We start from the raw sequence: 13681 nt of genomic DNA on the forward strand, positions 1-13681 counted from the left end.
GTCTGGAGCAGCGAGCCAAAACAGTTTGGCTACAGCGGGACACACTTGCCATTGTGAACAACAAAATGTTTTCTATAAACCTGGGAAGAGGACAGACCCTCTTAACACAGAGGAGGAATATGTGAAAACACACAAATGTATTAGCAGAGCTTGTTGTAAACATCTGAATATGATGAACTTACTCTCTGGATTTGTTATGTTTTCAGGTGGGACCCTCTTCTGATATGTGATCTACAGCGAGCTACTTTGAATCGTACGATGACAATGTTATCACTGCCACATCTCTGGGAACAGGTTATTCATAAGTATACGGTATGTGAACGTCTGCATCTTACATTAACCATTGGTTTTTGGAACAACGCAGCAACAATAACATGAAGGTGCTAAAAGTTATTGAAGTAAATGTTAAGCCACATGTACAATCAATTACGGCGAGCCATTTTAGCAGATGTTCATCTGCTAGGTGTGGTCTGTATGCAGAATAGTGAGCTGTTTTAACTTGAAAATGTATTTATTTACAGAATTTGATAGAAACATTCTACCAATGTTACCTTTGGATGAAATTATACTGGTACAGTGGTGATACACAGATATACAGACTATTCTCTTCTGCAGGCAGGAGGGGGTCGTAGCAGTAGCGTGAAGGGTTCTGTACTTCAACTGTATTGCTGCACTTGAAGCAGTACTATTTTTGCATTTAGGGAAGGTCTTTAATTGCTTTTCTCTTTCATTCCATTTTCAATTTCTGCTCAATCTAAATTAGATTAATTTCACACACCAGTGAATCCATAAAGAAGTGTAAATTAACTCCATTTTACCAAACTCAGCCAGATGATGGCAGTTATTCCCTTGATGTTTAGCTTTACATCACCCACCCTCTTTGACCAAGATTTCAGTAGAAATTAAATCTATATATTAAGCCTTTTTTCCTCACCCTGTATAGGGAATTGGAGACTGAAACCAACATCTAGTGAAGGGAGGCTATTTAATTTATGGCCGACGAGGCCAAAAATGTAAGTTCACTGATAGCTAGCATGTTTTTCTTTTTTACTGTTCTGGCTTGAAATTGTTAATACACACTCAGGTCCTGTAAAACCATGAGCAAATTGGTATTATGAGAATGGTTACATCATTGTTTTATGTTCTGAAGCAGTTCATAGCACACCACATAACCGTTAGCATGAAGCATCTTCATCTGATTTATGGCTGCGATGCAACTCCCGTTGAAGCTGGTGGAAAAACATTTCTACACGCTGATAGGAGTTTGAATTACATTGCACATAACACCTGAGACTTTTGTTTCAGTAATGTTCCCTGCATGAAATTTTTTTTACTGATTGATTAGCCACTTTTTAGAGATTTAAGTATTAAAGATATAAGAATAAAACAGAATTACAAGGAAATGGATTGCCAGAATAACCTAGAAGAGAGCTCAGTTATTGAAAATGCTTGTCTAGCTTCAGAAGGTGTAAAGTGATGAGGAGGCATGACTGTTTGCTCTAAAAGTATATATCTAGGTTTGATGTGCTGTATTTTTATATATAATTTTGAAGACAGTGTTTATCAGAAATGTGAATGATTTGCTACTATATCGGTGGGGTGAGAGAAGGAAAGCAAAATAGAATTCTTACAGGGAGTGAGGAGAGAAAGGTCATGCTTCATCTATCAGTTTAGTGTGTTTTTGGGAGAGCAGTTCACAACTCGTGTGACTTGTGTTGCTGAATGGTGAAGAGGTTTCCAAATCTGGCTAGACTGCGGGTCAGTTGGAAGAGAATCTCCGGGAGGCAACATCTCCCACTGAAGTGAGAGAATGTTGATCCTGCTTGCGCCGTGGAAGGGCTCCTAGCACACCTGTGTAACCACCCTCTGTAATCTCTGCTGGCCAGATACCATTAACACGACCCTTTGCAGATTTTTTCTGTGCATTTTTTCAGATGCCTTCTCTATCATCCATATCTAAGCACATTTTCAGGAGGGATATAGGAATAATAATTTCTGTTACTCTTGTTTCTTTTGAGTTGATTCATTTTTAAATGCTCAGAATTTTTTGGTGGTATTTGTTTTTGTAAATAAGTTGTTTTGGTCTGTGTGGGAACATTGGTAATGGGAAGCTGGTTTGAAGTTGAGCTTCACGTTCCGCGGCAGCAGAGGTCTGGAAAGGACCCAGCAGGCCATCTGGTCTGCCTTCCTGCCGTCACAGGTATCTTGTCATGAAAAGCATGAATGTGTCTTGGTTGACATTTTCACTTTTTTTTGTGGAATGCTGCTCTTTGCCAATGGAAGGGACCTCTCAGAGAGCCGAGGGCAGGTGGCAGGGAGAGGTGGTTGGAGTGGTGACTGCTTGCAGATCTCCGTGTTCCCTGGGCACAAAGAGCAAGCAGCCGTCTCGCTGCCATGCTTTTAATGAGCTGCAGAGCAAGGGATGCCGTGTCTCGCAACTTGTGAGGTTTCTTCTGTTGTGTGGTAATAACCTTCATGGATTTTCCATCTACCCAAATCAAAATGAAATTTCCTTTGACTGGTAAATGCAGGAGCCAGAAGGAAGTGAAGGTTTTCGTGTTTGTTTTTCCTTTGCAAACATTTCAGGAAACTAATCTACAGGAGCACTGCTCATAAAAGATCGGCCTGCTGGAGGACGGGGCTCTGCTTATTACAGAAAAGCTTCTGAGACAGTCGCAGCTGAAAAGATTATACACTTCCACAGGAAATTAATTTTGATGTAATATAGTGAAAGAATGACAAAATGGAAGGGCATATATAACGTATTTGTGATTATTAAGTGGTAGAAAATAAAACCTGAGATCCAATAAAGTGCATGTAATTTAGATAGGGATACAAAATTCCCAATAGTTTTTTTAAAATTAGGCCCTCCATTTTCCTTTGCCCTTTCTTGGTGGTGTTATCTCTATGTGGAAAATTATTAACACCTTGTAAAATTATGTCAACTTTTGGGCATGCTAGACTATAAAGTGTTCCAAACAAGTTTCAGAGCAGTCCTATGGAGTCCAGTTAGGTTGCATTCTTCAGCAAAAGGTGCATACATGACACCGTACTGGGAATGAGAGGCAAAAGCTTCCCTCCTTTGCTTTGTCTTTCTCCCATGTGGACGTGCAGTGCTGACAGAGGAGGGAAGCTTTCCTTCCCCATCTGCTTGTGCCCCGTGCCGAGACACAGTGCCGGTGCTCGATGGTGGGTGGAAGCCGCAGCCCCGTCGCAGCCAGTGTCGCAGGTGTGGTCAGGCTGCAGAACCGCTGGGGACCGTTCAGGTTACACACGTGCTGAAGAGATCTGTTAGTACCAAGGCCCTTGCTGCTCGCCCAAGGCACGGGCAGGTAAGAAGTCCCTTCTTCCTCTCCTCCTTGGGGCCAGCGTAGGCGCTGTGGTGAGCCGGGCTCTCTCCTGGCCAGGTGCTTCACAGCAAAACGAGGGTTTCCTTTCAAAAGGGACAGTAATAACTTGCAACATTTTAATAATTTTTCCTATAAGATCTGGTTACCTGCAATTGGAAAGAAAAAGCAGGACTCTGGCAGATTTAACTTTATTAACCACCATAAATCCTTTCCCTTTTGACTCTAATCAGTCCCTGGAGTCCTTTTAATGCTCTTGACATTGCACTGGCCTTTCATCACAGCACAATATACATTTTCCTGTAACTAGAAAACTGACAGGGAGAGCCTTACGTAAACCCGAGGTAATGGATGCAGCAATGGGGACGTGCAACTGTCAGATGCTTGCTGACGGTGAAAGGAGAGGGAACTTATTCTGCCAGCACAGCTCTTCCCTTGGCGGAGGGCAGGAGAGGGGTCCTGAAGGTGCAGGCGCTCGCGGGGTCTGGCGTGTACCCACAGGCACCCAGGAACAGGGGACCAGCCGCTTCGCTCTGGCCCAGACAGACAGAGAGACAGCGGTGCTTTTGTGTCGTCTGCTGGCAAGCATGGGGATGCCGGAGGCCAAACCCTGCCTCAGAAAGCCCCGCGAGGAGCAGTGCCCGGGGCAGGCGGCTGCCAGAGCTCGCTAGCGGCCGGCAGGCTGGCCCAGCCCCGGGAGGTGCTGCCCGGGAGGAGGTCGCTTGCGGCACAGGGACTGGGCAGAGCTGCTCGGATGGAGGTGTGCTGGGTGAATGGACCTTTTCTGTGCCGGGGACAACGCTAAAAGGAAGGAGTGTTACCAGGTGGTCGAGGGGCAGCCACCTAAGCAACAAACGCCTTCTTCATAAAATAACTACCTGGGTTATTGCCTTTCTGTCCTGCCTGCGCACAAAATCCTCTGGAAAGCGAGAGGGGAATTCCCCGGTCGGTAGTCTGTCTGTCTCTCTGCTGTCCAGGAATTCATGGGATGGAGAAGGCATCCCAAGAATCTGCCCCCACGTGCAGGGAAGCTAAATTCCCTCTTGTTTATCCGTATACAGAAGTCAGCAAGTTTCTTCAGAAAATGCGTTAATTTTAAGCTTAATACTATGCAAATATTTAACTTTGGACGAAAAAACCTTAAGCTGGCTTCAGACCATGGACTGGCTTCCAGCTGTTTGTGCAGGTACAGATCCAATGTTTATGTACACCAATGGTTATTTGTTTATTTATTTATTTATGTGTTATGGTAATCTTTTTATAATGAACTTGGATATATGTGTACCCTGGTTTTGCTTTGAACATAAAAATCTATGTATTTGCAATGTGTGTACAGCCATTTTCAGAAGCTTTGGCAAAAAGCTCAGTTTTGCTGAAGATAGTCACTGTAGGCTGAATCTTTAGATGACACAGAATTGTACTGACTAATGTTTTCTCTAATTGAAGTGCCCAAAGCTGTGCTCACCATTCAAAGCTCACCAGCCCAGGTTATGAAAAAAGGTGTGGAAAGATCTGGTGCTTGCTGCAGGAGCTTTATACTGTAATTTGGTTGTCCGGACAAATGGGTACAAAAGAATATTCAGAAGGAGTGTCAAGAGTGTTAGCAATAAATATGTTAGCTAGGTTTCCAAAGTCTGCTTTAAATGCTACCTTGATATATAATACTTTGCTGTATCCACATATATTTCATATACATATGCTTTCTCCACCGCTTGTTTCAAGTGCTGCATGCCTGCAGTCTCTTATTAATAAAGGGAAAGTCCGAAGTCTTGTGGACCTTCTACACTGTGCTCAGCATGTGAGCTATTGACTTCACGAAGACGAGAATAGCTATGTCAAATGTGTTTCATTTGCATGTGGCAAGATAGAAAAAGAAAACTCTGTGTGAAGACAAGCAGAACAGAAAGACACCGAATGCCTTAAATACTAAGGGAGTTAATGCTATGCAGTGATTTTGCTTCTGTTATATGAAGTGTAAGAACAGTATGCTTCCTGGCGTACATCACCATCTAAACTGCAAAGCTTTCAGTTCCATGGCAACACGAAGAACCGGATTGTGCTGAAGGTGTATGTATTAATGCATTCAGAGTGAGGGGTTGGGAGTGAGCTGGGGAAAAATAAAACATGCCGAATGTTTCCCATTTATTTACATACAAAGTAAAGCCTTTGTTCTTAGAAAATCAGAACTGACATGAATACACCCCCCCCCCTTCCCCCCAGTTCTCTTCAATTCTTTTTTACATGTGGTTTTCTCAGGCAAAAAGCAAATGAAGAGGCTATTTTGTTGTGTTGGATTTTTTTTTTTTTTTTAATAAGACTGTAAGTGCAGCAGCACTTGAATGTTGTAAGAAGATGTTGTTAATTCCTGAGACTGCTGTATATCCCTGGAGAGAGACTTAGTGGGGAGGGGAGTATTTTTTCCAAGATGTACTACTTTACCGAACAGAGCGAAGCAGTGTTTGGGTTTTAAAATACTAATACTACTACTTATTATTATTATTATTACTACTGTTATTATTATTTTCCTTTATCTTTTTGATCTGCTCGCTTTTTGCCTTTCTCTACATCCACGTCTAGTTTCCCCCACCTCCCCTGGCTGAGGAGCAGGAAACAAGATTGAGCTCTGTTTCCTGACATCCAAAGAAATGTAAAAGTATGAGGAAACGGCATATTTTGTTTTGCTAGCCAACTCGGATTTGCAGACCCGCACTAGGAAGGCACCTGCTCCCAGACAGGGTCAAGAGTCACCCTCTGGAGCAACTGGGCAATCAGTCAGGGAATAACGGAGACCTGATCATTATGTGAATTATGTTTGATCTGCTCGGTCGGCTGTGTGAATGTAGGATGGGGGATTGTCACAAATGTGTTTTGCTCAGGGTGCAGAATTGCCTAAGGCTGGTCCTGCCAGCTGTGCTGATGAGTGGATGAATTGCAGATTTCCAAGATTTAAAGTCAGACTGGGTGGTGAGGAAACCTCCAGATGTTGGTATTTCTGAAACGAACAGCAGTGCTAATCTGGCATGGTAAATCTGACAGAAACTGGCAAGTTAAACTGGATTTACAGCTGCTTTGCATTGCTAAAACAGGCAAAGCAGCCAGAACATATCAGTGGATCTGGCCTATAGATTTCAGTGAGGTTTCTCTGTTTAACTGGGGAGAGAGTATAGCTCTGTAGTTGGAAGTTGGTCAACCGCTCTCCCTTTGCTGTGCCAGGAGGAATAAAATTTGTCTCTCTCTTATCTTTTTTTTTTTTTTTTTTCTTCCTACTAGCAACAGGAGTATTTTTTTTGTTAAAAACAAGGCTTATTTTCATTGAAGTGGGAAACTTGTCTTTGAGGTTCTATTTGGGAGAAGTTTGTCCCTGTTCAGGAGACGAGTGCAACATGGGAATAAATAGAATCGAAATTATTAAATGACCTTGTCTCAGCATTCTACAAAGGGGTAGATTTCACTCTCAAGGCAGCAGAACTGCAGAGTAAGAAGGTGTCATTTTTAAACAGACACTTTCTGAGGGAGAGAAGCACTGGTAAGCCAGAGCCATGTGCTAATACTGCATTTGACACTCTCCCAAATTTGTTGTTGTTGTTTCTAGTTTCTGCACAGTCCTCCAAAACAAAAAAATAGATGTAGCTCATTAAATACTAGCATATGCTTCCGAAGTTATGTGGCACCATCATTTTCCTGACTTTTGACCAAGGGGCTCTGCAACCCTGAATAAAGAGGATGAGTCACTTCAGCCAACCGTGAAGTAAGGGAGGTGAAGGATTTCTGTGTAGGTGTCCCGACCTGGCATAACCCTCCAAACAGGCTAGCTGCTGTTTGCAAGCACCTTCCCAGTGGAGCACCTCATTCAGCTTGGCAGGAAGGATGAAGAGAAAGCACCAAGAGGAACATCAAAGAAAGAAGAAAAGGAGGAGAGAAATCAAGGACAGGAAGAGTCAGGAAACAGCAAAGGCAGAAGGGCGAGCAGAAAAACAACAGGAGGCTGGGAAGAGCACAACACAGGAAAGAGATGATGCTCTGGTGCATATGAGGGAAAAGTTGTTTTTCAGATGTAATGTAGCCAAGAAAAAGAAAAAAAAGAGCAAGAAAATTAAAATACATGAAGTGGGAGAGGTTATCAGAGTGATGAGGGAGGAGGATTCAGACTGACATGAACAGAAAAAAATACAGAAGGCACAAGGATTAATTTCATACACTGGTCCAGCCAATTATAAATAGTAGCTACTATGTTTGTAGCATCAAGAGCTTATGACATTCTCCGTGTGGAGGTTTTGGGGGCTGGTGGGGAGCAGCAGGGCTACATTGGGAGGCTGCTACAGGCACCATATTGATGGTTGGAGACAGATCTCTTCTGTGCACCTTGGCTGGAAGCCTAAAGCAAGTATGAGTATTCCCAAGGAAAATTGCCCATCCTGCATTTGAAGACTGGCAGTCAGAAAAATGTGGGGTTTTCTCAGAAGGTATCTGAGGAAGGGCTGTTGCCATGCAGGCAGGGATAGGGCTCCCTCTAGATCCCTCTTCTTCCACTTGTTCAAGCTATCTAGGCTACCAGAAATAAACAGCTGAATGGAAATTTTAGTTCTGGCTGTGAAAAGAAGCTTTTGAATGAATTCTACATCAAATAATGAATGTCTTCTTTCCTCCTCCTCTCCACCTACCTTGTTCCTAAACATTAACATTTCATGTCACTTGAGCTAAGTTCAATGTCAGACTCACCAGATCCTGTTGAAAAATACACCCCTCTTTTGTGGCAAGCCGGAGAAGATGAGAGGCTTGTGGTGTTTTTCCTTCTCAGTCTTTGCTCCACTGGGAGAAGCAGCTAAGGCTGTGTGAAGCAGTTTCCTTCCCACTTGCCTAAACTTTGCTCCTAAAAATGCTTCTCCCTCAACAGCTTTGCTGCTTCTCTGAAGCAGGCATGGCTTGGCCCGCTTAGTGCCATTGTTTGCCAGGGGATGTTTTCTCAGATTGTGGTGATTTTTGTCATGATAGGAGGCTGAAGAAGAAGATTGCTGTGGAATAAGTCATGGGCACCGCTAGCTGTGCTATTTGAAAATTGTTACTTAGCATGAAAGGGAAGAAACAGGTAAGGAATGATGAGATTTAAACCCTGCCCAGGGCCCCAAACTTTCAAATCATTTCTGCCATTTCTGCTTCCTCTTTTTTAAAGGCTTGGGCTGTACTTGCGTCGTATTTTTAAACTTTCCTCCCGAACCACAAAGGTGGGAAATACCCTTTCTCTGGAAGTGGTTGTTTTGTAGGTAGCAGTGCCGGTATGTGTTCTCCCATGGTCCTTTCCCCCCACCCCAGCCTTCTCACCCACCTCCTCGCTGTCGCTGCCAGCAGCGGGGAGGCTGCAGCCTGCCGGGCCGGGCTGAAGCCGCGCACCCCTGCTCGCAACCAGAGTGGCCGTGCAACGCCTGAGGGCTGGCCTCCGGGCATCCGTCTGGCTTTCCTCCACAGAACCAGCTCCCAATTTTCTCAAGACATGTGAGAATGTAATTACTGAAATTTAGTGAAATTTGTTGTCCAGGAGAGAAGATACAAATGTCCGCAGAGGTGGAGAAATGTGCATTCACATAGTGGGTTTGTTGTACAAGAGGGGGCACGGTTCTCACTGGGCAGTCGTAGCTGAAATACTCTGTGGTATGTGGTAGTATTTACAATAAAGGTGAATGCTTTTATGGTAAAAGCATGGAGACCTGAGCTTACCTGAAGACCTCAGTAATTTTTCCTACTATAGAGAAAGCAAGTTGTGAAGAGGCACAAGAAGGAAATGCTGGTGAAAACAGACCTGTTGACAGTGAGCACAGTCTCGCTGCATTTGATGGAGTGGGTAGGGAAGTTCCTGTATCACACTGTAGTTATGCAGAGATGTGCTGATATTTGCTTATTTTGATCAGTGCTGCAAAACAAGTAAAAAATTGAATGTGACTGTGGGGTGCTGTAACACAAGGCCGAATCACCTGAAGACAAAGCCAATTTGAGGTGAAAATACGATGGCTGATATTTGTGTAACCCCAAATCTCCAACCCTGTACCTGAACTTACTTCTCAGATGTTGGATAAAAATCACCCTTGCCACAGATGCCGTGTGAGCAGGGCAGCCATTTCCGCACGACAGGAGGAGGTTTTTGCCCTTCCCTCACCTTGGTGTCCAGTCCATCAATTAGGAATCAGATTTAACCCTCACTGTGTGTTTCAGGTCCTGTGAGTCTAATTCTTTTCCAGCAGAAAACCAATTATTTTTGATAGACACACTAGTTGTTTGTTAATTTGTTTATAATCAGTTTCCCAAGAGGTTGCTTTGATGTGGGAGGAACTGAATTCTTTGGGTGCAAATGCTCGCTGCTGACTCTCTTCTTAGTCATTAAGAGATGTTTTTCACATTAAGGCGCCTTTACTTTTAAGAGAAAATGTCAAGCATCTTCTCATACCAGACATGAAAAGTGTGGTTGTCTAAACAGAAGCCATTTGCTGAGCTGCAGCACATGAGGGCAGGAACAGCCATGGGCAGGAACAGCCAAGAGCCGCCGAGGACTTTGTCAGCCTCTCGGGGAGAGGCCAAACAGCCCACCCGTCCCCTCTGGCTGATCTTGCTGCTGCAGCTGCCTGCACCAGCCCCCAGGACCTGAGACCCCACCAATGCTGGTTCCAGCTACCTATCTACATCCCTGCCAATAGGCCTCCACACTAGAAGATGTCACTGTTCTTTTCCAAACAGGATGTAGGGTTTTTTCTTTTTTCCAATTCCCTTGACACCTTTTTGTATTTTCCAACTGCAGCTCTAGGTTATTTTTGGAAACTGGGGAACCAGGAGCCATGAAATTTAGTGGAGTTAACTGCAGTAGGAGTAGGAAGCTCTTTCCCTTGGTGTGCCCGTTCTTCCCTCTCCTTTCTTCTCGTGACCTCCGTGGTCTGACCCCCATCACATGGCTTGTTCCAGGGCAAGCCGTAGCCGACGCTCTTTGTGCCCAGCAAGTGACTTCTTCCCGCGCGGAGGTGTGCCAGTTTGCAAGCTGTGCTCGCTGCTTCCTCCCTGCAGCGGTCATCATTTCTCTTCTGCTTTTCTGGGTCAGACAGTTGGCCAAAAAGTGGTAGGTGGTCGAGCAGAGTTTTGAGTTTTTAACCCTCCAAACAGCTAGCCTGTTTGGAGGGTTATGCCAGGTCGGCTATGAAATACTGGTAGCGCTTGGAAGGTTATGTGCCTTAGAGTAAATTGTATGCAGAGAAGAATGCGTTTCCTTTGTTATTTCTTCAGTGGGGCAGCCCCATCAAGGTGGTTGGCTTTTTCTTGAAATGTCAGCATGTTTTTACATCAGAAGTGTTACATGACAATTGTCAAACTTTGCAAGAAAAATACAATTTTTTGTGAAGACTGGGAAATAGCAGCTGAAACCTGATCTGGTGGGGAGACCAGGAGCCCCCATGCTATGGGGCATGGGGAAGGTGGTGGTGAGCCCGGACTCCCAAACGGTCTGAGCTCATCTGCACAGGTGCGATCCCTTCATATCTTGCATTTTAAATGCAAAAATGCAAGGAGAACTTTTCTATGAAGGAGCACCCAAGGACTCTCATTTTTCTGTGTAGGTTTTCTAAAATCACTAGCACACAGAAAGACATTGACTATACGGTAGGTCAGGGTGTCCTTTTGGTAACTGAGACAGTGTTTGGATAATTGAGGTGCCTGTGATTGCCCGTGAAAATTTGCTGATGTTTACACTGCTGTCAGGTATTGAAGTCCCACCATAATATTTATTGTGGGATCTTGCAATGGATTTTAAAATAGATCAATATCACAGCACAAAGTAGGAATTTTTCTAATTTTTTCTGCAGTTATGAAAATGCTTAAATAACAGTACAGTGCAGTAAATGTTAAACATTAAAAGCTTGTTTTTTGTGTACTGATAAGAGTAAATTGGTAGAGGAGGAAGTAACTTGAGTTTGGTTGGTAAAGCTGGTGGAAGTATGGTGGAAATCAAAGCAATCTTTGGAGGATCAGTTTGGGTCAGCGACATAACAAGAAGTGATAGAGGAGGATTCTACCCCTAAATTAAAAATAAAAGATGCAGATGATTCTATACAAGCAGCTGCACAACTGATGCAAAGAGTCAGCCAAATATAGAGAGAATTAAATCAACAGAACACGAAGTACTCTCTTAAACTACACAGAAAGGGGGGGGGTTTACTACTCTACTATGGCAGAGATCAATTAAACTGTGCAGAATGGTTATGCAAAATGTTTGCTGTAGGGAAATCACCATTTTCCGTAGATTCTAGGAAGGAGTGCTGGCACGCCGCCGGCAGTGATTTATTTTCACTCAGCCCCAGTGCTTGTGGCTGGCACTCAATGAAACCTTCCAGGGTAAATTATTTATTTAATTAAGAACGGCCACAGTTGCACTGAGAGACTGGCAGCACAGCAGCAGGAAGTCTGTTAGAGATTAAGTCTAACTTCTTACAGATAGGCTGCTTATGTATACTATAAATAATTAAAATCATAAATAAGTTGTATGCTGGCATTTTTGTTTAAGCTTATTAACAACAGCTCATAATATTGAATGCAGTGTATGTATCGCCATGCGTTGATTAGCTAACCCAGGGACTTGTGCAACAAGCTAAGACATCAGACTGTTGCTAACTGAACTTTTGAACTTTTCATAAGAAAAGGAGATGTCAGTAAGAGAAGAGTCAAATTTGTGAGTGTGTAAGCATGAGCAACCCAAAACCTTCCATTTCAGTAGACATTGCCATAAGAGCAAAGAGAGAAGTGCCCCTCTTCTTTTGCCAAATAAGCAAGATAATGATTTCTTCTTAGTTTAACATATTCCAGAGATAAGTTATAGCTGGTGATTTGAGGGAATCCCAGGAAGAGAGAAATTTAAATACAACTGATGAGAGAAACTGTTGTTTGAGGAGAAATCCCTGGAGAGTCTCTACAAGATTTCACATTGTTATCTGTGTTGTTTAACAAAAAAAAAAAAAAAAAAAAGGTGAAGCAATGTAATTTTGTAATTGCGCTTTTATCAATAAATACGAATTTTGAAGAATACATTCTGAGTTTGATCCTTGCTTTCTTTCCCTGATTGTTGAGTAATAAGAAAAAATCTTGTGAGAGGAAAAGAAGCCACCTCTTTCAGAGGAAACCACACATGGATTTCAGCTGCGTACTTTGGCATGAAGGAAAAAAATGGACAAACATTTTGAAAAAGTATCAAAACCCGACATTTTTGAAACATTGGACACACTTGGTTTTGGACGGGCCTAATAAACAAATCAACGCAGAGCTAAATTCACCTTCCGGGGGCAAGTTCCCCTTTCAGCGGGTGCTGGTGGAGGGGGTGAGCAGGCAGCGGAGCGGGGGCTCTCTCCTTTGCATGGGGTGGTTTAGGCTTTCCCCTCTCTTCCCCCTGCACTTCCTCCCTGGTGCTGCTGGCTGCCTGATGGTCCTTTCTGATGCTGTCGGCAGCAACGCCTGAAACACCCCTCAACTTTGAGAGGCTGGCTTTTCTCTCCACACCCTGGGCTCTCCAGTGCTGCTGAAACTTGGAGCGAGCTGGCAGTTGGGGTTTAAGGAAGGGGTTCCCACTGTCCTGGCTGTGGTTTCATATCCTGGAGGGGCTGCTCCTGCTACCTGTCCTCTTCAGCCGCCCTCCTGAGCCCACGCTGGGCTGGTTTGGGCAGCTGGACCCCCAGTGGGTGGCCAGGGGTTTCTGATGGGTTAGTGCCTTGGACTGGCTCCCCATGGGCACAGGCAAACTGGAGCTGGCAGGAGCACATGGCTGGGGTCGGGGGAGAGAAGCAAAGCGGCATCTCCCCTCCTTGGGTGGCAGCTCATCGTTGGACCGACCTCACCAAAGCATGAAACTGCATCCTCCATGTGCAGATCAGATCTCGTATGTGCAAGGTTGTTCACACTCGAGCGCTGTGTTACATCATCATGGTAATCAGGAACGGATACTGAGAAGGTGATGGTGAAGGACAGCGGTGTTTTCTGTGCTGCCGTTTTCCACACCCCACTTTTGTTGACTCCAAGTCACACTCTGTTTCCCTCTCCAGTTGGAGTTAGAAATGGGTACACATTCAGAATTGTCTTTTTATTGGCAGCACCTGTGAACAGTCAAAGATTGTGCAGATTTGCAGTCAAACTTCAAACTGAAATGAATGTGATTTCAGAATAGTTTGCAGTCATATTTTTTGCAAAGAAAGAAAAGGCTTTATAGTATCTCCTAGGTACTCCTAGTTACTGTGCACTGGAATCATAGAACCACAGAATGGTTTGAGTTGGAAGGCATGTGTAAAGATCATCTAGTTCGAACTCCCGTGCCAAAGGCA

At 44.0% G+C, this 13681-nt stretch overlaps 1 protein-coding gene across 1 annotated transcript in view; it reads left to right on the top strand.

Annotated features, from left to right (window-relative positions):
• Positions 1 to 13681, top strand: part of HIVEP2 (HIVEP zinc finger 2) — a 141499-nt gene that overhangs the window by 35328 nt on the left and 92490 nt on the right. Inside the window, exon 2 of the mRNA XM_042796249.1 lies at positions 207 to 312. The gene's annotated coding sequence lies outside the window, so the exon portion shown is untranslated. The remainder of the gene's footprint in view (positions 1 to 206; positions 313 to 13681) is intronic.

The sequence above is a fragment of the Tyto alba genome, unplaced genomic scaffold (genome assembly GCF_018691265.1).
Source record: "Tyto alba isolate M040663 unplaced genomic scaffold, T.alba_DEE_v4.0 Super-Scaffold_22, whole genome shotgun sequence".
Taxonomy (NCBI): Eukaryota; Metazoa; Chordata; class Aves; order Strigiformes; family Tytonidae; genus Tyto; species Tyto alba.